This window comes from Tursiops truncatus, chromosome 18, assembly GCF_011762595.2.
Source record: "Tursiops truncatus isolate mTurTru1 chromosome 18, mTurTru1.mat.Y, whole genome shotgun sequence".
Classification (NCBI taxonomy): domain Eukaryota; kingdom Metazoa; phylum Chordata; class Mammalia; order Artiodactyla; family Delphinidae; genus Tursiops; species Tursiops truncatus.
Window position 1 is genome coordinate 66,072,657 of NC_047051.1, and position 25,530 is coordinate 66,098,186.

The 25,530-nt window shown below is 43.7% G+C and overlaps 1 protein-coding gene and 1 long non-coding RNA gene across 5 annotated transcripts in view; one reads left to right on the forward strand and one right to left on the reverse strand.

Annotated features, from left to right (window-relative positions):
* Nucleotides 1–25,530, forward strand: part of FARP1 (FERM, ARH/RhoGEF and pleckstrin domain protein 1) — a 288,803-nt gene that overhangs the window by 87,082 nt on the left and 176,191 nt on the right. The window lies entirely within an intron of this gene.
* LOC117308859 (uncharacterized) lies at nucleotides 18,466–21,000 on the reverse strand. The gene is made up of 3 exons (XR_004523114.2): nucleotides 20,485–21,000; nucleotides 19,901–19,976; nucleotides 18,466–19,207 (listed from the first exon to the last, which is right to left on the reverse strand). It is a non-coding gene; the product is annotated as an uncharacterized lncRNA (long non-coding RNA).

Sequence of the window (25,530 nt, forward strand, 5' to 3'; positions counted from 1 at the left end):
TACCTGCACTGACACTGGTTTTCCAGATGTTCTGGTCTGGAACAGTACTAAACATTGGGTAGCTGAATAGGCAACTTAATTCAGAGGGGGTCGCTTTTCATGTTCAAGAGGGTTTTTAAAAATCTGGATTTCTCTTAGTGAACATAATTTCAGTGTGTACATAATATTATATGTAATATATACACACACAAAAATAGATGTTGCTTCAATTTAAGGTCAATAGCTACAGCATAATTAATCGCAGACTGTTCAGTTTTATTGACGAAGTAGACTGTTTCTACTCAGAGATAGTGGAAACACCTAGGGAAATACGTATGTGCGTATATAAGAGTATTTCCTTTGTTTCTTTCAAAGATGGAATGGATATTGAAAAGCACAGTAACAAAAAACGCTATTCAAGAATATTTTGTAATGTATGAAAGCTTGTAAAAGGCTAATTTTATCTTTAATCGTATAAATATATTTCAGAAGAGATTCAGATTTTAATATTTGTATGTTGTCTATGAATTTCATTAAGAAGTCAGGGCTTCCCTGGTGGCGCAGTGGTTAAGAATCCGCCTGCCAGTGCAGGGGACACGGGTTCGAGCCCTGGTCCGGGAAGGTTCCCACATGCCGCAGAGCAACTAAGCCCGTGCGCCACAACCACTGAGGCTGTGCTCTAGAGCCTGTGAGCCACAACTACTGAGCCCATGCACCACAACTACTGAGCCCATGCACCACAACTCCTGAAGTCTGCGCGCCTAGAGCCCGTGCTCCGCAACAAGAGAAGCCACTGCAATGAGAAGCCCGCGCACCGCAATGAAGAGTAGCCCCCGCTCGCCGCAACTAGAGAAAGCCTGTGTGCAGCAACGAGGACCCAAGGCATCCAAAAAAAAAATTAATTAATTAATTAAAAAAAATAGTCTCCTGCGAAGAATATCATGATAAGATTCCTTTAGGGCAACTTGAACTTGATTAAAATTTCAGAGGCCGGGCTTCCCTGGTGGCACAGCGGTTGAGAGTCCGCCTGCCGATGCAGGGGACACGGGTTCGTGCCCCGGTCCGGGAAGATCCCACATGCCGCGGAGCGGCTGGGCCCGTGAGCCGTGGCCGCTGAGCCTGCACGTCGGGAGCCTGTGCTCCACAACGGGAGAGGCCACAAAAGTGAGAGGCCCGCGTACCGCAAAAAAAAAATTTTTAAATTTCAGAGGCCTTTTATTAATTAAATATATTCACATAACTTACTAGAGAATTTTGCATACTTTTAAAGTGGAATGGAATTGGGTACAGAATTTATGATGGAGATACAGTAACCCCACATTTCCAGCTGATTGTTTGTTGTCAGGTTAGTTTTTCCCGGCAGGTATTCTTTCAGGAGAAGTAGTAGCGTGTGTTCTCCTTCCAGGGGTGCTGTGCTGCTCCGTCCCATCCCCCTCCAAGTGCTTGATCCCCTTGGGTGGTTTTGTGGTTCTTAGGCGCCCAGGCACTCAACCACCATTTGCACGTCATTGCAAACTTTGGAGAGGGCTGCCTTGTCACTCATCTGAACGAAAGGCTCTATTTCTTGCTTAAATTGGGCTTGAAGTAGGAACTTAGGGGGAGCAATCACTGCGTTGAGTTAGGACTCAAAGTCCTCTTTCGTTTTTCATTGGAAGAAAATGATCGGCCAAAGCTGGAGTTACATTAAAATGATATGAACACATCTGAGTACCAAATAAAAGTTATCTTTCTGCCGGGCAGGTGTAGACGGAGACGTGCTCTCATGTAGTAAAGCCCCCTTACAGTGCGGCCAGCGCATTCACAGCTGGGCGCTGGGGGAGGGGGCAGGGGCTGGGCGCTCTCCCCCAGATTTGGATCCTCTCGGATGGAAGGGAGGAGGACTTCCCGCTGTGGGTTGTTTGATTCCAGGGAAACAGTCTCTTCTCTTCCAGCCATAAATTAGACCAAAGAGAGGAATGTCGTTTATTGCTAGTGCTGAAGTTAAAAACTATCTCCCTTTCCCAAGTGGTCCCTTAATTAGATTCATTAGTTTTAAAATGTTAATTGAAACTGCTGCTTTCAATTCCTGAAAGGTTTTAAATGTAAAAGGAACACCTCAGTTACCATGTTCCTGTGTTCTGAGAAATCTACCGTGATTTTTGCCTAAGATTTTTTTGAAATTTAAATAATGGATTATTCATTGTAAAGCCTTTTAGAAAGACTCATAAAACCAAATACCTACTTTAATTCATGTCTGCCTTATCAGTTTCTTGATAAGCGTGTTGTAGGATGTTTATATAAGGACAGTTAATTTTGATGAGAGGACACATTTTCAGCTCCTGGGTTTAATTTAATGTTTCCTATGAGAGTCATAGCACCTAAATAATAGGAAGAGACGGTTTAATTGAAACAGATGAGAAACCTGTTTCATAGATGTTTTCTACTTGTATAAACTCAAAGCTTTATTTTTAAAAGCCCCCTCCAGTTTCCTTCCTGGAGTTAAATAAATGATTAAGCCTGAACTAGTTGGAATAGCAGATGTTTGTTTCATTACTAATACTTGTGCAATCCTTTGGGGTTGATAGAAACAGTTCTTTAAAAGAAAGACTTATCTGGTAATTACAGAGGTAGTGTATGTGATTACCTGGCAGTAACAATTTCAAATAACACAGAATATACAGGGATCTGTCTCATTCCTCTTCTGACTTTTGAAATGAATTCTTAATTGTCATGGATAGATCAGAAGAATAAGCTTGGTCTTCTCATTCTTATAACTTTTTTTTTTTAAACATCTTTATTGGAGTATAATTGCTTTACAATGGTGTGTTAGTGTCTGCTTTATAACAAAGTGAATCAGCTATACATATACACATATCCCCATATCTCTTCCCCCTTGCGTCTCCCTCCCTCCCACCCTATCCCACCCCTCTGAGTGGTCACAAAGCACCGAGCTGATCTCCCTGTGCTGTGCTGTGCGGCTGCTTCCCACTAGCTATTTTACGTTTGGTAGTACATTCTCATAACTTTAAAAAAATGAGATTCTTTAGTTTTTGTCCAGGAAAGGCGACTAATTTTTGTTGTTTTTAGATAATTCTCAAAAGTAAGGGGTGTGTGTGTGTGTGTGTGTGTGTGTGTGTGTGTGTGTGTGTTTACATACTTTATTCCCTCCCTCTCTCCCTCTCCTTCCCTGGGGATAACTTCAAAAGCTCAAAGTCCTTAGTCTCAGATACCGAAACAATGCTCTAAGTGGGGCATTTAGAAAAGTTTAATTTTAACCAGGTACTTGAACTGCAAACAGCCAGAATGACATCACTTAAGAATCCAGCACTTCAGTGAATAGAGGCTTTGTCAGTGCTTTCTAGCCAGCGCACTGAAATGGAATATTAATTGTTAGGTTAAAGAATCCAGCTGTTCATGGAACCTGTGAGTCCTGCCTGGGCACTTTCTGCATAGAACTCAGAGCCAGGGCTCCCGTGTCCTGCACACCTGCCTTCTCAAGAGGTCAGCCTTTTCTTTGCACACCCGAGGCGGTAGGCGTGCCGTCTGCTGCCCGTGTCAGTGGTGTGTAGCCTTCCACGCATCTGGCTGACCCCAGGTCGGCCCCCCTTTGGTTCCCACATGATTTATTTAACTGATCTTTAAGGAAGTTACATGGCCAGGCTAGGTCACTAACATGGACACCCTAATTCTGGGTGTGATTGGCGTGGGCTGTCCCTACCCACCACCCCGCGGTACGGGGCATCCTGGCAGACGGGTGGCCACACGAGATGCCCAGAGCAACTTGAGCCAGTGTAGAGTGACAGCAGGAAAAGGAAGAGAGAGGCTCAGGGTTCTGTTGGAATCAAAAGCAGCAGAAAAACCTTCCCTAAGCTAGAGCAAAGGTCAGGTTGGCATGGGCTGTCACTACGCACCACCCTCACACCCAACTTGACAAAGGATTAAAGGTAGCTACCCAGAGAGTAGATAATGTAAATTGGGAGTAGGTTTAAAAAAAAACAACAAAGCAAAGGGAGACCAAGGTAAGAGGTAAAGTGGATCCAAGAAGGAGGCCTGTTCACAGAACGAAGCCCACCAGGCCCTAAGGGTGAGGCACGAGCTTTCCAGCAGTTGTTGTTGTGACGCGCTGCGTCCCCTGGGCACTTGATCCGCAGATTGTATAAGAACAAACCAGTTCTCAGGAGACACATGAATTTTGATACTAGGACCAAAAACGAAGCTCCCCAAGGGTCCTTATGAAGGCAGCAGCATGTAGTATAATAACCAGCGTCCTTAACATCTTCATTATCACAGAGGCAGGTCCCTTGGAGTAATTTCTCCAAATAGGCCAGTGGTCACACCCAACCTAATAAACAGGCGTCTGTAGTGGTGGGAAATGTGCCAGTCACACCTCTGTCTAACATCTAGCTTGGGTGAAGTGTAGATTGTATTGTATCTAGAAGGGTAACAAACCAGTCCTGTTTGGAACATTCTGTGAGCTTTGAGCTCTTTCCACTGCATTTGAGTGCAGTGAGGCTCAGTAGTGGACTCGAGGGGAGAGGATGGAGAGGTACGTGAGGGGACACCTGCAGAGCAGGCAGCGTCTCCCTCGGGGTGCATGGCTCACTGAAGGTAGTATTTTATTAAGGCCATAGAAGCCATAGGCTGCCCTTTTGTAGGATGGAATAGTGTTAGGAAAAGAAACGTCTGGTGTATTTTGAATCATAACAAATATTTCAGAATCATTCTGGATGTCATATGTTAAAATTGTATGTGCTTGTTGCACTGCAGTCAATCCCCGTTGTACGCAGATTCCAGTGTTGTGAATTCTCGCACTCCTCAAGTTCACCTGTAACCCCCATATCACTGCTTGTGGTGCTCTCCAGGTCGTTCATGGGCACGCACAGAGCAGGGAAGGATTTGAGTTGCCAGCTGAGTTTGAATAAGGCAACAGAGCCTGCCTTCTTGTTTCAGCTCTCACCATAAACGGGTGCCATGTTTTTCACATTTCTGTGCTTTCTGTTGGCCATTTTGTTGTTTAAAATGGTCCCCAGGTGAAGATCACTCTCTTGTTCCTAGATCCAAGTAGGTGTGGTGTCCTATGGAGAAAAATGTGTGTGTTGGGGAAGCTTCATGCAGGCGTGAGTTATACATGCAGGCGTGAGTTATACTGTTGTTAGCCACGAGTTTAATATTAATGAATCAACAGTGTATATTAAATATGGTGTCTTTAAAAGGAAAACATAAAGTTATGCGTTGATCAGTTGATAAAAAACGTTGTGACCAGAGGCTTGTAGGAACCTAACCCTATATTTTCTGTAGGAGCAATGGTTCAGTGTCCCCTAATTCAGCAGTAACTTTATAGAACATAAATACAGCAAAGAATGAGAATCAGCTGTGTTTCAATTAAATGAACACCCAAGTTAAGTGATAACTGCTTTTTGTGTCACAGCTTTCAAATACTAATAATCAGACGCATAGGAATTTCCAAGTCTCTTTTATGAATATGGGCACAAATCAGGGGATGCTTTGATTGAACAATTTTACTGTTACAACTTCACCTTCGGAAATAGGCAAGCGTAACGCTTCCTTGTTAATGTATTAGGGACTCTGTGAGAAATGGACATTTTTTTTGAATTTTATTTTTTTATACAACAGGTTCTTATTAGTTATCTTTTATACATATTAGTGTATACATGTCAATCCCAGTCTCCCAGTTCAGCCCACCACTGCCCCCCCCCCTTTCCCTCCTTGGTGTCCATACGTTTGTTCTCTACATCTGTGGAAATTGACATTTTTGATGGTGTGGTATTTCTTTTACCTGACGTGGTAAGAACATAAACATTTGTAATACAAGACCCTTTTGACAAGGGTCATTCTTTGACCCCTTTATTTAGGGAAGAGGACTTCTGCGTTTTTGCTCAAGGAATACGGCATTAAAAAGAACTTGGGGTCTAATCACTCTTTATCCTACGGCGAGAGTGGTATTTTAATAGGAGAAATCTTGTGTTTCCTCCCATGTTCTCCACCCAAGTTACGGTCCTTTGATGAGACCTAAATTGTTTGACTGTTGAAATGATTGATGCCACACAGTGCTGCATCTCAGGGATGCACGAAGGCATGAAGATAACCAGATGAATGTCTACAAGAGAAAGATCACAGGAGCCCTGTGTTTATGCCTTTCTTTGACCATTAGAGAAGGAAGAGACCAGAGAAACCCTGGAGCCAGGACCATTTCTTAGTGACGGTTTCTAGTGGTGGTGTTTAAAAAATGAAATTCCAGTGGGAAATGAACACTCTGGTTACCCACTCCTGTCCTTTCAGTGACATACATGATGTTCGACAGCTCCTGCCCAGATTTCCTTTGGAAATCTTCAAAATTAAGGGTTTATAGGCTGCGTTGACCTTTTAGAAAACCTAATTTTTGGTGATTATAAGTTTTCGAGCCCTTGAGCCTCAGATATGGCCGTGTGCTTGATAAGAGAGAGAAGAGTTTGTGTTTTTTGTGTTTTAAATAATATATTACTTGAAATTTATTTATGAGATTTACCAGTGGTTTCCAAACATGGGGGCTGTCCATTGACTTAATGGAAAAACTTTGGCACTTTGGGGGAAAAAAAAAAAAATGGTGTTAAACCAAAATCAGAACTGAGTTTGTCACTCTTCAAAATGTCATCTCGGGGCTTCCCTGGTGGTGCGGTGGTTGAGAGTCCGCCTGCCGATGCAGGGGACGCGGGTTCGTGCCCTGGTCCGGGAGGATCCCACGTGCCGCGGAGCGTCTGGGCCCGTGAGCCATGGCCGCTGAGCCTGCGCGTCCGGAGCCTGGGCTCCGCAACGGGAGAGGCCACAACAGTGAGAGGCCCGCGTACCGCAAAAAAAAAAAAAAAAAAATGTCATCTCAAGTCACATCAAAGCTATTATGCTAAAATCTGACCCTATATATGTTTTGGATGCTTTAGATTCTAAAGAAATGTTCTGTAGTGCCAATTTTGGGGGTTTGTACGTGATTTGCTTTTTTTTCTTATGTAATCTGTTAAAAACTTTAAATTGTGAAACGTGGCATATTTGCAAATGAGGCTCTAAAATGCGTACGTATAGCTTAACGAATAACAACATGAAAATCCAAGTTAAAAATGCAGCCCTCCCGGTACGGCCCCTCCCTCGCGCCTTCACCCTCCCTCCGCGCAGAAGTAATCTCAGCCTGAATTTCGTGATCATCATTCCTTTGCTTCTCTTTAGGGTTTGGTACACGTGTGTAATTCTAAACAATAGCATGTTTGATTTCTAAATTACTTGTTCAACCTCTGTCTTCCCACTTAACTCTGAGAAGAGGAGCTGTGTGGGTTGTGGACTTTGATCTGTTCCCAGCCTCAAGCGTGGCCCTTAGCACATAGCAGGGACTTAATCGGTGTTTATGGATTAAATGAATGAATAAAGATGTTTATTCTTGTAAAAATAGCAGTTTCTGATTTCTGACTAAGATGCATAAACGTGCGTTTGAATAACCATAAAAGAAAGGTAGGTAATATCGAAAGTTGTTATTGGAATATGAATTTACATGGACGGCTGTCAGAACTGGAAGGCTGGTCCCATGTGCCCATGTACAAGCTAGAAAAGTGAGGCTCAAACAGATGAGTGCTTCACTCCAGGTCATTTAGCTAATGGTGGCCACAGTGGGGCCAGAATTTGCATCTCCTCCTCCTGGTCCAGGATTCTGTCAACTGGACCCTGGGGCACTCTTACAGTGGTTTTGTTCAAGAGAGGGATGGCTTTCTTCAACTTAACAGGAAGTCCTCCTTGGGGAGGGAGGTGGACAGACAACTACAGAAATCCCTCAAATTCACACATGAGCATTATTAATGTAATAAGATTCCTGATCAACTAAGAAAACAGACTAGATTGGGATGGTCATACAGTTAATTGTGTATGTATTTTAATAATGTTGATAGTTTGTACAACAGAAAAATGGGAAAGTTACGAGTGACTTTATTGTCAGATAAATTTTTCAAAATACTTGCTGGAACATAATTTTGGTCTCTCCAAAGTTCTTGATTATTCAGTGTGAGAATGACAAGGCTAAGGGAAAATCAGCGCATGCGGTATCACTCGGTAACTTCAGATGTCAAATATGGCCCTTATCCAGTTAACATCCAGACGGTGTTTAGTAGACTCCGTATAAGGTTCGTGACCTGAGTTTTTGTTTATTTTCGAAAAGATAGCATTTGCCAAGAGTAGGGTCTGGGTTTTGGTATGTGGAGACTCTCCCGAACCCTCAGGCACGCACACCTTATACACGCGTGGTGATGATATTGTCATGTTACTCTGACATGAACCCAAAGACAAGCCATTGGTGCCCAGCAGATGGACAAGAGAGCTGTGATGGCAGACAGGCCGGCCGGACTCCTTGGGTACCACAGAATGCTCAGTACTTCTGTGTTCATAGGCTGCTTTAGAATGTGCCCTCCAAAAATACCAGCCACCTCTGTACTTTGTACTTTCAACGCTCTGAAGACTTTTAACCTTCATACCAGCCCACTTAGTTGCCTATGCTTTCTAAGGGTCTGAAATCGTGTGTAAGGAAGTGTCCAGTACTGGTCTTTAGGAAAAGTTATCTATTAAGCCCACTCTCACATTCAAGTCCATGACTCCGTGAGTGCTGGTGATAGTTTATACTTCAGAGGAAACTCTAACTGCCTCCGAGTCTCGGTATTATTTTTAGAACTCTTCCAAATAGTTTGACACCAACATTTTCCAACTTGATTTTGGCAAGCATGGACCCCTGAGATTTTAAAGTAGCTCTTATCAAAATAAAACCAGTTACTTGGTTATGAGTAGGTAGAATTCCAAAGGTTGGCACGGACGCTGCAAGTGTGGGGTGTGATGAATTAAGAGCTGTGTGTTGCTTTAGGCTGCGACAAAAGCGATCTGTTCTGCAAAGCAAGTTTTTTCCGCAAAGAAATGTGTGACGTTTCTAAGCTTTGAAAAGGGTGCTTAGGGAGATGAAGATAATTTGAAGCATTAAGGAATGTTGTTCAATGTTTATTGGCAGTGGCCCTCCGTTGAGCCTTTTAGCCTCCATGACCGGGTGATTATGGTGGTGACAATGATGCTGATGTGGTGATAGTGATGGGGATGATGGTGATGGTGATGATGAGAGCATCGGGAGGTACTGTTGACTGAGCATGGCTGCAGGGGACTTCTGGGGTGCTGTCTCAGGAAGTGACCATAGCAACCCTCTTGAGTTGCATATTGCAATCTGATTTAGCGATGAAAAAACTGAGATTCATATCAAAGATATGACATTAGCCAAAAACGGAATTCAAATCCTGCTTCCCCCACTTTTTAACGGTGACCTGGGTTTTGCCATTTGTAAAATGAGGGTAACAGTACCCATCTTAAAGGACGGTTGTGAGGATTAAATGACATAATGTATGTTGTGATGACATGGAGCTTTCCAAGTGCTCAGTCTGTGTAGCCCGCTGCTGGCGCTGCTGTCTCTGCCCAAGGTCACTTGCCTGGGAAATGTTGGGCTCAGTATCAAACCCAGGTGTGCGTTGCTTGTACCCTTTTCATGGTCCTGCGTCAGTTTACAGCCAGTTTTCCAGTAAACTGGGCCATGCGGTCAGTTTTAGGTTTGCTGTAATAAACAGGCAGAATTCCTTTGTTCGAGGTCAGCGTTCGTCGTCGTGTATGTGGGAGCACGCGTGCACACTTAGAATTTGGAACAAATTGATCCTCAGTTTTGTCTCCTTCACAACACAAAATGGGGCGTATCAGATGGTTATGAACATCTTTGAAAATAGCACTCTATACTTTTTGTCCAAGTGGTCATTGCGTTAGGGGGACCCCTGAGCTTCCGGGCAAAGTGATGGTGTGAGTGGGCGTCTCTGAAAAGCACTGTGTCCTCCCTCTCCCCAAACAGCCATCGCATAATGACACGCTAATACGTGCCATTATTGGTGTTTGTGTCATCTGAGCATTTTGGGTTTGAAGTGAGTGTTCGAACCTTAGCTCCACTCTTAATAACTGTGTGATTCTGAACAAGTGTCTTTACTTTGGGGAGTCTCAGTTACATCAGCTGTAAAATGTGGATGAGAATAATGTCTGTCTATTTTTGAGTTAGCAGTAGTGCCTGCAAAGGGACTAGAGAGCATGTGTGACATGATGAGACAATTCTGGGCACCTAATAGGTGCTCAATAAAAAGGAGGTGTTCTGTCTCGGTGCTTGAACTTGAAGCTCTTGTCAGAATTTTGTCTGTTGTATTTGTCTTAAACCTATTAATGAGCCATGTATTCTTCTGCCTGCGTTGCTCTAAATGCAGAATGAGATTTAAGCCAAATAAGCTAAATGCATAACAGTTTAGCTCTGGTCAGCTGTTCATACATTCAGATCCAGCCTCAGCATAAATAGCCTTACCATGAATTCACAAGAAATTGCTGAGTGTTCAGGATCTTAGGCTCACTGCTGGGATTAATTTTTTTTGTTTTTCCAACAGACAGTCTAGAGAATATCCATGATGCTGTAAATGAAAACATATGTGAGGGTAACGGATGGCAAGGGGGAAATGGGAAAAGTAACCACCGGATTTTCAGGAACCACTTCATGGAGAAGAGCTGCTGGCCTGGCCACAATTGGGGCAAAGAAAAAGATACATTTAGTACAGAGCTCCTTTTATGGCATTCTCTTTTTCAAAAAGATTGTTTTGCATTGAAAAGCAGAGGAAGGCATCTTTATCTCTAGAAGAAACTTTTTGAATTTTGTAACAATGAATTTCCCAAACCAGAGGGTTTAGCTTCATTTGAGTATATAGGAGGAAGCAGGCATGGGGAGTCCCTTTTCCAAGCTCCCTTGGCCACCCCAAGTAAGCTTAATTAATGGACAGGACATAAGAGCAAAATGAGAAAATATTGTTGGTTCTGCAGGTTTCTTACAAATGCAAAAGTGGTTGCTGTGTAATCATAAAATCCACTGATTTGCTGATACCTTAAAATACGAAACAGTGCCCTTTTTAATTGCACTTACTTTCATGGGTTGGTTTTGAAAAATATTGGTAATGAGAATAAGATGGAAATGTGTATTTTGTTTATTGCTCCTTTTACAGTTCTACATAGCAAATTTCTTTCAGAGTTCGTAAAGGGTGATATCATATCTTCAACTTAATTTTAAAAAACAGTCCCCTTCGAAAAACCTGATTCCAAGCTCATGACTATTCATGGTCTTTGTAGATTTCCTAAACCGCGTGTCAGGCAGAGACCGTGGGAGAAAGGTCTCCTATTATAACTGCGGGGAAAGGGTGGGGAGTTGGGAACATTTAGTGGGAAACGTAGGTTTGATGATGTTTGAGCATCATCTGGCCTCCGTCTCACCACCCCCCAAATCCAGAACCATCTATGTGAGTGTTAGAAGCATCACCAAAACTTAAAGCAACAACCCTTTTGGAGGGCAGTTCGGCAGCAGGTCAGCGATCTGAAAAATGTGCCTAGCTTTGCTCTACAGATGCTAGGAAGTGCTCTTACAGAGTTAGTAGAAGGAAATAGTCCAGCGAAAGATGTTTGTGAAAGGGATGTTAATAATAAAATAAAACTTTATGTCCACTTCAGTGATTTTTTATTTGTACACAGAATTCTACATAACTATTGAAATGTTGATAAGGATTTTTATTGCCAGTAAAATCGAATACCTATATTACACTGTATTTTAAGCAATGAATCAGTATTTGAAATCTGAGGGAGGTTTTTCTGGTATTATGTTATTCATTCTGAATTTATGACACTAAGGGAGCTCTGGGACATGCATGCGTGGTAGAGACAGAAGGGAGAGGGTGTTTGCCAGGGACTCGGGGGGATGGGGAGTCATTGCTTAGTGGATGCACAGGTGCAGTTCTGCAGGATGAAAAAAGTTCTGGAGCTGGATGGGGACGATGGTCGCACAACGGTGAGGATGCGCTTAATATGCCACTGAGCTGTCCACAGAAAAATGGGGAATTTTATTGTACCACAATAAAATTAATTGTGTAATTGTACCACAATTCTTAAAAAAGGAAATGAAATAATGAAAAGAATGATGAATAATAATTTTTTAAACGTATGTGTGGGCATCACTCACCCATGGAAAGTTCAGCTTTCGGAAGGAAACTTCAGGTTTCAATTATAAACATTTTAGTGTGCATCTCTCAGAAGATCAGGTTTTTTCCCAACCTCATTACTATGCCATTATCATACCTAAAATTCTTAAGAAAAATTCCTGAACACCACTGAATGCAAAGTGAAAACTTTTTGACTAAAAAAATACAATATTTTTTTAGTCTTATATTCCTCAAGCTTTTTCAGAGATGGAATCATCTGTGTGTTTAGAGAACCACTGGCCTTGGCAATGTCAGTGCTCTGGAAGCTTTTGGACACGGTAGGATTTTATGAAGGGGGAGGGAGAGAGTAATAGGATTTTCTAATCTTTCTTGCTGACCCTGGCTAATCATGTCAAAATAAAAATACACATTTTTTGGGTCCTCTTCTGTTTTCCATCACCTTCTCATCCTCTACTGCCATTTTCCTGCTCTTTGTACATCTGTTCAAATCCCCCTTTAAGAAGAAAAGCCATAATTGATGTGTGGCTACACTGGAGGTATCCAAGCTAGAACTTTTGACCTATCGGATAACTGAGCTTTTACTCATTATTGACCTAATGAACAGGACCTGATAAGAGCGGGTTGTGAAGCCCTCCCTGTCTCACTATGCATTTTCCTTTAAAAACTGTTAATGATAGTTGGAGTTTATACAGTCACTAGCCAGACTGGTTCCGTGTCAGGACGCATCGGTATATCTTGAAGATGCGGCAGACCACGTGAGCATCCTGCTTACTTACTTGTCAGCTCCAACAGGTATCGTTTAATTTGAGAAGGTCAAGTTTCCAAGAGTACAGGTTAAAGTGGAAAACCTAAATAGTTGCAAAGATGGTAAGAAAGGAAGAAAACCAGAGGCCATCACCAGCTGTCTGCTGGGTCTCTCTCATTCTCTGCCAGGGATGTAGTTTCTTGCCCTCATGCAGAAGTGGCAAATTCTAAATCAAGCAGCCGAGGAATGCTGCCATCTGGTAGGATTCTTCACATGTATTTGTGATTTCATTTATTAACTAACTCAAGAATTTAAGATGTTCTTGATTTCTGGTTTTCTTTCTTTTTAATCAGGAAGCATTTGCTGCTGTGTAACAAGTCTCAGAAATGTATTTGGGGGGCTAAAGTGCAGCCCATCTTCTTGCCCACCTGCCCCCCCCCCCCGCTGTTTTGGGCCTCCCCCAGACTCAGCACGAGGGACCAGAGGTTTGTACCCCCAAGGTTGCCAGCCACTGACCGCTCAGACCACCCTCTTCACCTCGCTTCACAGTGTTTGATTATAAAAATGGCAGCGTTACATTTAAAAAATTAATATTCCAGAAAGGTTTCTTGAAAACTTGACCTTTTGCACACTTCATAAAGAGAAGAAAAGAGAAGGGAGAGTTCTTGGTATAAGTGAGATGGAGCTTGGCTTAAGCTTCAGACCAAAGATGACGATTAGACGGAGGGGAGGTTGCCTGGGGAATATTCCAGGGGCCATAGAAATGGGAAATTTAAACACCTGGAAAGAGCGTCTGTGTACGCGCATGTGTGTCTCTGTGTATATGCGTGTGTATGTATGTGTGTTGAGAAGAGCTGTGTGTCCTCCAACCAGTTACCTCTGAGCCTCAGTTCTGACGCTCATAAAACAAGGGAATTGGAATCACTGATCCTTCAAGGTTCTTTCCTGCTTTTAACCCTTTGGGTTCTGGACCATATTAGATGTATAAACTCCTGCACCTGCTAGATAGACAGCCCATTTCAAGGACAGTTCCAGAAGACCCACTCCTTACATTAAATGCAATTTAAAAAAACATTAACCAAGCTCCATAATACTTTTTTTTTAACTTCACTATTCACTTGTATTCTGAGCACCTTATTTGCCAGGTTCAGGGAGGGGACATTTCTTACTTTTAATAAAATTACGAGTTTCGTCTGCCACCAAAAGAATTTTTGTGCGCCTGCTGTTAGCCGGTTGAATAAATGACAGGGCTTCTTTCCTTATTCCTTTTCTTATTTATGACTTTGGATACTAACTAGTTGCCACCAGTGGTTCAGGACACAACGGGGAAGGCAAAATATATTCTTCTTTTGTGTGTTATTTACTCATCACTCATCTGTCTAAAATATGTAAAACTTGTCTTATATTTCAGGATGCTCTTCATCATGTTAGAATTCCTGAATCATGTGTTAGAACTTGTCTTACATTTCAAGACGCTCTTGACCATGTGTTGCCTATTGATGGGTGAAACATTGCATCATTTAAAATGTTTCTCTGCTCTTTTTCATCTGTTCCATTTAAAAATAACAATACAAGGTTCCACCAGCTTTGCCGTCTCCCTCCATGTTGAGTTCAGCCATTGCAAATATTCCCTGCTTCCCACATAAACTATGCAGACATCTGAAAGAACAAGGTTATGGGACCCAGAGGTCTGGAACCCACCCCAGCTCAACTCTGAGCCAGAGAAAGCAAAACATGAGAGTTAACCTCCAGCTCGCCCACAGTGCTTGTTTTATTTAAAACTGCCTGGTTCCCTCCCTCTCCACCTGCCTTTTAGGCCCTTGTTCTTGGAATCCCTGAGGCTTCAGCTAGAACTGCTTTTCCATGTTTTCCCGAGGCAGTGAGTTCTAACACGAAAACTATATTCTGGCTTTAATCACCTTGTTCTGCCAAAAAGCTGACCAGTGTTTGAAATTCAGTTCTCATCTGCTACTTGCCAGGTTTACCAGCCTGAGAGCAGCGTTAAACGGGGCCGCAGACGGTATGCAGAGGCCTGGGAGTGATCCCAGAGCCCCTTGGTGGCCGGAGAGAGTCAAGGCCACCGTGTGAATCAGTTCGACACAGAGGCAGGAGGAGAGACTTCACATTTAACTCCTGCGCTGTTGGAGGCCTTTATAAGGGTGTCTTAGACTCAGGGATAGACAGGTGTGGCGAGGGAGAGTGGGATTCTGAGATCCCTACCAGTATGGTGGACAGTCAGTGTTGCTGGAGTGTGGGTGGTCTCATGCCTTTTAAAAAAAATTTATTGAAGTATAGTTGATTGACAGTGTTGTGTTAATCTCTGCTCTACAGCAAAGTGACTCAGTTATACATACATATACATTCTTTTTCATATTCTTTTCTATTCTGGTTTATCACAGGATATTGAATATAGTTCCCTGTGCTCTACAGGAGGAGGACCTTGTTTATCCCTTCCTCTATATAATAGTTTGCATCTGCTGATTCCCAACTCCCAATCCATCCCTCCCCTCTTACCTTAGTTTTATAGGTGAGGCCTGAGGCGGAGGGAGAGGGGATACTTTGCTCAGGGTCCCAGGGAAGCGCTGGGGATTTGTTGAGAACTGGCCCATCCTTGCGGCGGTGGGTGAGGGGGGTGGAATGCCTGCCTTCCAGAAAGAAATCCCGGGGTCCGTCTGCCTTCCCCTCCGGCTCGTGTGTAACCTTTTGTTCCATGCCCTCATCATCACCTCTGCTCTGCTTTGACCAGACTGCATTCCTCCTCATAGATTTAAATCAGCTCCCATAAATCTTTGTGAATTTGTGCTTTTTTCTTTTTTTTTCTTTTCTTTTTTTTTTTGCCGCGGAGCTTTGCTTTTGGCTATGAACAGAATGGGGACGGGTGGAAAAATCGTGTGTGGGAAGGAGTTCATGGTGTTGTAGGAAGAGCATTTATTGATGTTTGGAAAAATATCAGTTTGTGATATAGACGCTGTCTTTCTGATACGTGACATGCTTGTGTAGGAGTTGGGGGGAAGGTAGAAAAGGAAGCAACACATGGTTTGCATTTCTCTGTGTGGATGATTCTTTGAACAGCCCTCCTTGTGCTAATTTTGCTTCCTCTAGGTCGATACCATGTTATTCTTATTTGCCAACCGTTCCTCTTCCTCCAGCCTCCAAATGTGTCATGCACAACACGCTTGGCTTATTTTAGCGACACTTAAGCAGCTGGATGGCAGCTTATAAATATGATTTGCCTCCGGGTTGGGTTAGGCAATCAAGTGTTTTTCCACTGAAGATCATGGAAAGCTGAGTTCATGGAAGAGACGAGCAAAGCTCTCCAGTTAAAATCGAAATGAAAAGATTTCTACTCAATACTCTGTAATGACCTATATGGGAAAAGAATTTTAAAAAGAGTGGATATGTGTATATGTATAACTGATTCACTTTGCTGTGCAGCAGAAACTAACACAACATTGTGAATCAACTATACTCCAATAAAATTTTTCTTTAAATAATATAAAACGAAAAGAGAGAAATGAAAGGATTGAATTATAGTTTTCATGGAAACTGGTCATTCCAGGCATATGTTCGAGGAATCCGTGCATTTTGTATTCAGGTAAACTGGTTGCATTACTAGCATTGAGTTAGTGTGTTAAAATGGCATTAGTTGCATATGAATTTTAGTTGAAAAGGTTTTCAAGAGGTAAAATTGGAACGATAGAGGATAATGAATAGTCACTACTCTGTCATGTCCAAGGTTAATCTACCAGATCATTCAGTTGCTGTTCATTAGCGTGTAGAGGTATTGGGTGTTTTCTGGAGAACCCGAGTATTACCGTGGTGTAGTATAAACATTGACACATTTAGAAACATTCATAATGAGAGGCTCACCAAGTCTTCTTACCAAGGGTCTCAGCCACTTTTACTGTTACTTTCCTAGTTATAGTTCATCTTAAACATTATTTTTATTTACAATGTTTATATCCCAAGAGAATCTCTGGCCGTCTCCCAAGAAGACAGATAACAAGGATGTTATTACTGAATTGGTTTTCCAGAGAAAAATTGGAAACAGCTTAAACATCCATTAATAGGCTAGATAAATAGAAGATGGTTTATTGAAACCAATACTGTGCCAGCCAGACTTAAGGGAGTAAGCCACACTTACAGAAAGAAATCAACATAGGTTGATTGCAATAACATATTGTTGAGTGGCACAAGGGTATGGTTTAATTTATTTAAAAAAATCATATATAGCAACAGTTCCCTGCATTTCTATAGATGGGGATGCGAATGTATGTGTGTGTAAAATAGATCGGAAAGGTACATAAAATACAGGATAGTGATCAATTCCTCAGATAGGAAGGTGGAATGGGAATAATTTTATCCATAGTGGTTTTTTCCTATTATTTATAAAAAAGACCTGAAACAAATGTGACGAAATTTTATTTGTCATTTCTGGGCGGTTGGATATATACTCTTTTATCATTATTTTCACTTGACCCTATTTTAAGATCTGTTCCCCCCGAATAAAAAATTCTACACCCGTTATTCAGAAGTCATAAACTACTGAACAATAAAGAAGGAAATAAAGATCTCTCGTGATCTCATATAAAAGTACATAACTTTAATACATATTTCTTTGGCAAGTGCTCCTTGAAGGACTCTTTTTCTAAGGAATAGCTTAGTCTGTGTGCAGAAATCTAGCCTCATAGATGCCTAACGGTGTGGTTGAGTAACTCATGGCATGGCTATAAAGCATTACGTGATATTTATCATCTTAGAATTGATCTCATGTTTGATTATGAATCTGAACCTTTTATACTGTGCCATTCTTCTGTTGGTTTTCCTTTTCCCATTTCTTTTCAGGTTTTTCCCCCAACTTTTTATTCGTTATTCCTACACGCTTTGGAAATACAGTGACTTTTGTTATCAGCATTATTGCATCCTTGATTCTAACTTTTGAGTTAGACACTGATTCACCAGTGACCTTGGGGAAATCACCTCCCCTTTGTCCTTCCATAAGTCACCATTCGTGGAGCTGGCCCTGGATGGGAGGATCCACAGAGCCTGAAGAGGCTTTGGTCTGCCTGCCTCTGTCCTGGTTTCCTAATCTCCGAAATGAAACTAATAATTCCTGCCTGGTGTCCTGCAAGCAGTTTAGGGAGCACTTGGGGAGATGCCCTAGGCACCTACACACCTGGGCAAAAGGCAGCTTCCACCTTTCTCTCCTGTTTTCCCCTCCAGTAAAAAAGGTCCACCTCTGCTTCCCTAGATACCTTAGCTGGTGCGCTAGGCCGGGGCCTCTCTTTCATGCTCTCCCCTACTTTCCTAGCCCCATCTTGAAAACTATTCCCCTTCTAAACCTTGCTCACACATTATCTCATTTGGGAAACCTGTGCCACCGCTGTGTCTAAGATGTGCTTTGTTCTTTTTTTTTTTAATTTTATTTTTATTTATTTATTTTTTTGGCTGCGTTGGGTCTTCGTTTCTGTACGAGGGCTTTCTCTAGCTGCTGCGAGCGGGGGCCGCTCTTCATCGTGGTGCGCGGGCCTCACTGTCGTGGCCTCTCTTGTTGCGGAGCACAAGCTCCAGATGCGCAGGCTCAGTAGTTGTGGCTCACAGGGCTAGTTGCTCCGCGGCATGTGGGATCTTCCCAGACCAGGGCTCGAACCCGTGTCCCCTGCATTGGCAGGCAGATTCTCAACCACTGCGCCAGCAGGGAAGCCCTGTGCTTTGTTCTTGAACCTTATAAACAGTTTTGTTACTGTTCGCTTCCATGGCACCACACCTGCCAGACCTGAGTGCATTAAAGGCAAGTTGCTGGTCTTAGTTAATGTTATAACCCTACTAGGTGCCAGACGGGGGCCCTGGCACATACCAGATGCTCAGAAAGTGTGGACATGAGCTGACTTCAAGGCATCCAGCAGGACTGTTGTCCTTTGAAAAGCATACAGTGCTAAGCATGTGAAAGGTGGTATCACTGGATGTATCTGAATGTGGGCGTGTCCAGGTGTTACGCTGGGCAACGTGCTCTTTTTGTGTTAGCAGTGCTGGTCACAGCGCGGCGCACATGCACACGCACATGCCTCCTAGTGAATGTATATAAGTCTAGTGAATTCACATCTAGCTGTTCAGGTGCATAAAGAGGTGATTTCAACTTTGCTTCTCTGGGCTACACCCAGCTCTTAATGCTGCATTCCAAAGGTGTTTATTTCGACCTTATTTTCAACAACACGTGAGTACTGGACATCTGTTCGGCTCGAGGTTCTGGGTCTTGTGGGGCTTGAGGGGGGCAGCTCCGAGCTCACAGTCTGATGGCAGAGGCAGATGTAAACGTTGGCTCCGTGTGAAAAGCCGAACCTCAGACGGTAGCTGTGCCGGGTTGGTTTTCTCTGTGGCGTGTTGTGAAGTTCTCTGCCCCGCCAGAATCATCCCTTGATCCCCAGGAGTGACGTTAATCATTCTACGTGACAGGAGAAAATAAGCTAAAAGCTGCCGCATGACTTTTAAGTGCTCTTTTCCATTTTTTTTCCCCCCTGATGTGACTGACTAATGAGAGCAAAATTGGTGTCAAGGGGCATGGAATTAATAGATGCCATTTGCACCAACCCATTCCTTTATTGATAAGGAAAGCGGGACCTAAGGAAGATGAGTAAGCAAAGGGTCGGCGTTCCATCTAAAAGGGTTTTCCAGCGCACTTCAGCAATGATTGTCACATTAATGGACCCCTTTTCTGTTGAATCTGAAACAGGAGGGAAGGGGGCAGGGCACAACCTTCCAAAGAATGACATAGCCATAGGACATGACAAAAACTGGTCAGAACCAACTAGGTCCAAGATGGCGGAATACGACTTCCAGTAACCTTGAGCCTCACTATACGCTCACTGTAATACATTAGCTGCTAAATGGCACACCCACCAGCGCCCCGACAGTTCTGAGCCCAACCATAAAAGGCCAAAAGGTGGGCGGTGGCCCAATAGCTGGAAATCTCCGCCCCTTCCCCGAAATAAGGGAATAATCCTCCCACTCATTAGCCGGTGAAATTACCCAGCCCATAAAAACTAACCACGCCATGTTTCGGGTCTCTCTCGCCTTCTGAGATGGGCCACACTCTGTCTGTGGAGTGTGTTTCTCTCTGAATAAATCCACTTCTTACCTATCACTTTGTCTCCCACTGAATTCTTTCTGAGACAAGACATCAAGAACCTCAGATTGACCGGGAAGAAATCCATCTGAAAGGCAGCAGGACAGAGGGGGAAGCCTTAATTTTGGTGTCAAAGATTTGGGCTCAGATCCAGTTCGGCCAGTGCGGGCTGTGTGGTCCTGGGCAGATTTGCTGTCTGGGCCTCATTGTTCTTCTCTGTACAGTGGGATTAACAACAGCAACTTTGTCCTGTGAAGGAAATAAGGTACAAGAGGCACCAGGGCCCAGAACACTGCCCTCCACACCAAATTAACACATCAGCCCTGGGGCTTCGCTGGTGGCGCAGTGGTTGAGAGTCCGCCTGCCGATGCAGGGGACGCGGGTTCGTGCCCCGGTCCGGGAAGATCCCACATGCCGCGGAGCAGCCGGGCCCGTGAGCCATGGCTGCTGAGCCTGCGCGTCCGGGGCCTGTGCTCCGCAACGGGAGAGGCCGCAGCAGTGAGAGGCCCGTGTACCACAAAAAAGCCCAAAAATAACCCCATCAGCCCTTTTTAATGTAGTTTGAACGTTAACGCAGAGTGTACCCATTCACTTACCTGGAGGAGGAGCCAGAGCCTAGGTGAGTCACTCTTTGGAACCACTTTTGGAAAGTTTTCTGAAGTCACAGATTTCAAACCAGCTTGTAAAATGTCCAGATATTACATGTAGATCAAAAAGTGAAGGCGATTCCAAGATACTCTTAACTGTTAATAATTGAAAACTAGAAAATGTTGGAGAGGCACAGGGAAAGGGTTTTTATATATATATATATATATATATTTATACCATGGCGTTCAACAAATTAATATCATAGAGAAAAACTCTGCATAACAGCGCGTTTTAGCCACAGGCTCATTTCCAAACAAGGGCCACTGTGTTTTTCCTTAGAGAAAGCCTCGCACTCCAGCCTCCTGGCATCGCAGGGTAGACTGAGTCGTCCTTGGGGCTTGGCTTCGGCGTCCCAGATGCTGCTTCGAGACAGCTTGGCCTTCCTGCCTCCATCTGGCTATTGGTGTGGATGTGGGGAGTGTGGACTTTGTAAATACAGATCGTTCTCCCCTTGGTGGTGACGTAAATGCTTTCCAAGCCTGGCCACCGTCCCCCAGGCTTTTAGCTCAGACCTGTATGGGCTTTGCTCCAAGTCCTCGGTTGGGCCGGCCCCTTCCGTGCTGGGATGCTTGTCAGGCATCATAAAGGGCCTTGCGGGTGGCTCCTGGGGAGCCTTACTCAAATCCGTTTTTCTGGCTGTGGGAAAGGATTCCAGTTCTTTAGGCTCACACAGGCTGCAGGGATGTTCCTCTGTTAACAAGCCCTCAGGCAAGGTCAACAGAGCTATGACAGGAATCCAAGCAATGTCTGTGCCCTCACAACAAAGGACTCCGGGACTCTGGTTCACTCACTGCGGCCTGTGATGGGAGCCGGTATCTAGTGATTGCTGACTGCTGTTTTCTTGTCTCTTCTGGTTAACCTGCTGGACACCTCACACCCCATTTCAAAATGAAATGGAGAAGCGAGATTACAGAAGGGTTTGTAGATTACAGACTACAGCTCATAGGCAGATCCCACCCACCAGCTAGGAACGGTTCTGATTTTTTTTAACTTAAAAAAATTTAAATTGCAAAATAGACATACCGTAAAATCAATCATGTTAAATAACTGTGTTTAAGTGCAGCATTCAGTCGTGTTGAGTATATTTGCATTGTTGGGCAGCCAATCTCCAGAACCTTTTCATCTCGCAAAACTGCATCTCTGTGCCCTTTTGCATTTTTTTTTTTTTGGCGGTACGCGGGCCTCTCACTGTTGTGGCCTCTCTCGTTGTGGAGCACAGGCTCCGCGGCCGTGGCTCACGGGCCTAGCCGCTCCGCGGCATGTGGGATCTTCCCGGATCGGGGCACAAACCCGTGTCCCCTGCATCGGCAGGCGGACTCTTGCCACGGATCCAGCTATACTGCTTGTAATCAAAAGGCTTTGAGAAACAGGTAATTTTATAGACGGGGAAATGCATAATCCTTACTGCAGGGTAAACCTAGGTTATTTTTCAATGGCACGTTTCACATTTGAGCACCAGGGAAACCTGTAGTAAGCCGTGATAACCCTTCCCAGTTGATCAGAGTCCATCACCGGACTCTGTGGAGAATGAGTTGTTGATGTATCTTGAACAGCACATAACTGTAAATCGGACAAAATGTGCTTTGTGCTTATTTTTCAAGAACTCTCGTAGGCCGCCCTGAATTCTCGGTGTAGGCAACACTAGGTTGCACATCTGGTTTTCAATATGTATGTAAATGGGCTTTGCCTTGTCTTGGTTTTTAAACTCTTCATGAATTATAATACCTCAGTATATTTTTCTTGGAATCATCCACTTTGTTAAATGTTCACCGTACTGACGGCACTCCCCTCCTAGATGCTGGCGGTATGTGGGATCTCTAGAGTTCCTTTGTGTTTACAGCTGTGTACATGGGAAACTGATGAGTTCACAGAATACCAGCTTCATGATGGCCTAAGAAAACCTCCTGGGGAATGATGAGGGGTTGTGAATATTGTCATGATCTATATCAGTTATATAGCCCACATATGAATATTGTCATGGTCTAGATCAGGTATATAGCCAACTTTCTTATTTGATGAGAATGGTTTTCTTGGTCTGAGAATTGGGACAACTCAAAAACTGAAACTGGGGCTTCCCTGGTGGTGCAGTGGTTGAGAGTCTGCCTGCCGATGCAGGGGACACGGGTTCGTGCCCCGGTCCGGGAAGATCCCACATGCTGTGGAGCGGCTGGGCCCGTGAGCCATGGCCGCTGAGCCTGCGCGTCCGGAGCCTGCGCTCCACAATGGGAGAGGCCACAACAGTGAGAGGTCCGCGTACCGCAAAAAAACCCAAAAACCAAAAAACTGAAACTGAATGTGTTTTTTAGTCTTTCTTTCTTTTTTTTTCTTTTTAAATTAGGGGGCCATTCATTCGAGGCAGTGTATGGAGATAGTGTGGTGATCTGCAGAAAGCAGTGGCCTGAGATCAGAAGGGCCAGTCAATGTGAGAATCTAGAAGCTAATCTCTTTATGAGTAATCGTGGGCCATAATTTCCTCATAGTTTCACGAAGTAAGAAAAGAGAGGTCAAAATTGTTCAAGCTCTTTTCATGAGTATTATTATAAAGTTTGCTGTTGTCACCGTGATTTCCCATATCAGGATGACAGAAAGTTGAAAATGGCCTACTTCAAATTACTCAAGGAGATGGAGGAACTGTTTCTTTCATTCATGGATATTTGAGAATCTGCTGTGGTTTAGACACTGTGCTAGTTGTTGGGGAAACAGCGCTCAACAAAAGAGACCTGGGATCTACCCCCGTGAAACCTAGAGTTTGGAAGAAATAATACATTCTACAAACAGTTACACAGGTGACTACAGTTTTTCAAATACAGGTGACAGCAGTGAAGGAACCATTTGGTGTCATTTGCTAAATGCTCCACTTAACAGTTTGCCGAGTCAGCCTTGTCAGCCTAAGATGAGCTAATCCTGTGGACACATCTTACATCGATGAGTGCCTCTCTTACACTAAGGAATATAAATGATTTTCAAAGCACCCCAAAGTAGCCCTCTGTGCACTTGCGAAAAAGCCCAACAGTCATTACGGAGAATGATTTTAATTAAAAGATGAGAGGAATTTTTGTGTGTGTGTGTGTGGTACGCGGACCTCTCACTGTTGTGGCCTCTCCTGTTGCGGAGCACAGGCTCGGGACACGCAGGCTCAGTGGCCATGGCTCATGGGCCCAGCCGCTCCGTGGCATGTGGGATCTTCCCGGACCGGCGCACAAACCCGTGTCCCCTGCATCGGCAGGTGGACTCTCAACCACTGCGCCACCAGGGAAGCCCAAGATAAGAGGAAATTTTAACTTGGGGATCAACTTGTGACATGCACGCCCTTCATTTTTTCCCCTGAATTCCATTCTTGACCGTCCTTTGTGTTTGGAAGCTTAAGTGGTCTTTATATTTCAGTCTCCAGGGGCCCGATATTAAAGGTGCAAATATGTGGTAAGAACGTCAATGAATAGGCTGCAGTTCTGCCAACTGTATAACCTTTGGTAGTGGCTGCTTGGAGTGTCTTACCCAGAATGGTTTGGAGTTGGAGTTGGAGTTTGGGATCAAAGGCACTGTGCTAGGTTTGTGCTGTCTGCTGCTGAGATGGCCCAAGGCCGTGATAAGAGCTCTAATCAGCTCACATTTCAAAGATAATTGGTGAGGATTATAAAGCCTGGGCTGAAGAGCCATGGGGGCAGAAAGAAGACACTGGCTGGGCGAAGAGAGGGCATCAGACACAAATGTTTTCAATTTTGTGTAGAGCTAGGAAGGCCCGGGCCACACTTGAGCTATGCAGGGGCCGTGGGCCTAGTCTAATTTTTTGGCCCACAATAGTGTCTGACCCAATAGGCATTCAATAAGTATTTGTCAGTTAATGTTGAATAAAATCGTAAAGTTTGTTGCTTACATAGCTCCTGTGAGGTAGCGAATGCTATTTTGTGTGTAGGGAAATTGAAATTCAGAAACCACACTGACTAAACTTTGTGAAGGCTGTTTCTGACCTCCAGGAAGGGAGCGCAAGGTCAAACCGTTAGAGGGACCCGCAGAACAGGGATGTGAACCGTAGGTTTATCTCCTGACATAGACCATCTTCTTTGTACTACAAAAGGACAGGCGAGAATGATGTGGGCAAGTGATAGATTTTAGCCACTAATAATCAGTCTCTTTGCTTGAAAAGGGACAAAGCCTATGCCAAAGCATAAAAAAAAAGAGTTTTCGAGGTGTGTCTGTTAACCTCAGTTGCTTCCGTGGAGGCGTGGACCCAAGGATGTTTCCGTTCGGTGGGAACAGTTTCCACTAATGTACATGTGTTTGCTTCTGTGTCTGGGATTCTTCTTTCTCTTTATCCGATGGCATCCCTAATAGGTGTAGTCATTTTGTCAGTGTGATCTCTATAGGGAAGAATTTTAAAGATTTGAAAAATGATAAATGAGGATACAAGGTATCCCCAAGATATTCGGGCAAATTCTTTGGTGCTTTCTGGGGGGCACACAGGCACACCCGGCTTAGAAAACACATGCTGACTGGTCAGGTTTCTCTTTGAAATGCAGAGCTTCACAGACTCCTCACTGACCTCAGTTTTCCCTTTCCCTGAGCAGGAGGAGAGACGGGGAGGAAAAGGATCGTTTCTTTTTTTTTTTTTTTATTCTTTATGTTTTAAATTTTGGGGGGCAGTGATTGTTTCTTATTAATTCATCACTTCTAGGGAAGGAGCTTGTCTCAAAAGTTTTGCTTAAAGAACTCTATTAGCATAGAAATAGTCTTTAAAAAATTCTTTTCTCCTACTCCCACCCACCCATCCTTACTCTATAAGATCAGAGGAACCGTGGATGGTCCCATTGAGGGGATTCAGTCTAAACATCAAACACTTGAAAGGTTATTACTCATCACCTTCCGTGCCGGTCTGGACCATTCAGAATCTTACAGGTCAGAAGAAAGGTACCAGTATCATTCAGATAAGTGAAAACCTTCTTTAAAATAGTAGGGTTTAGGAATTCCCTGGCGGTTCAGTGGTTAGAGCTCTGCAC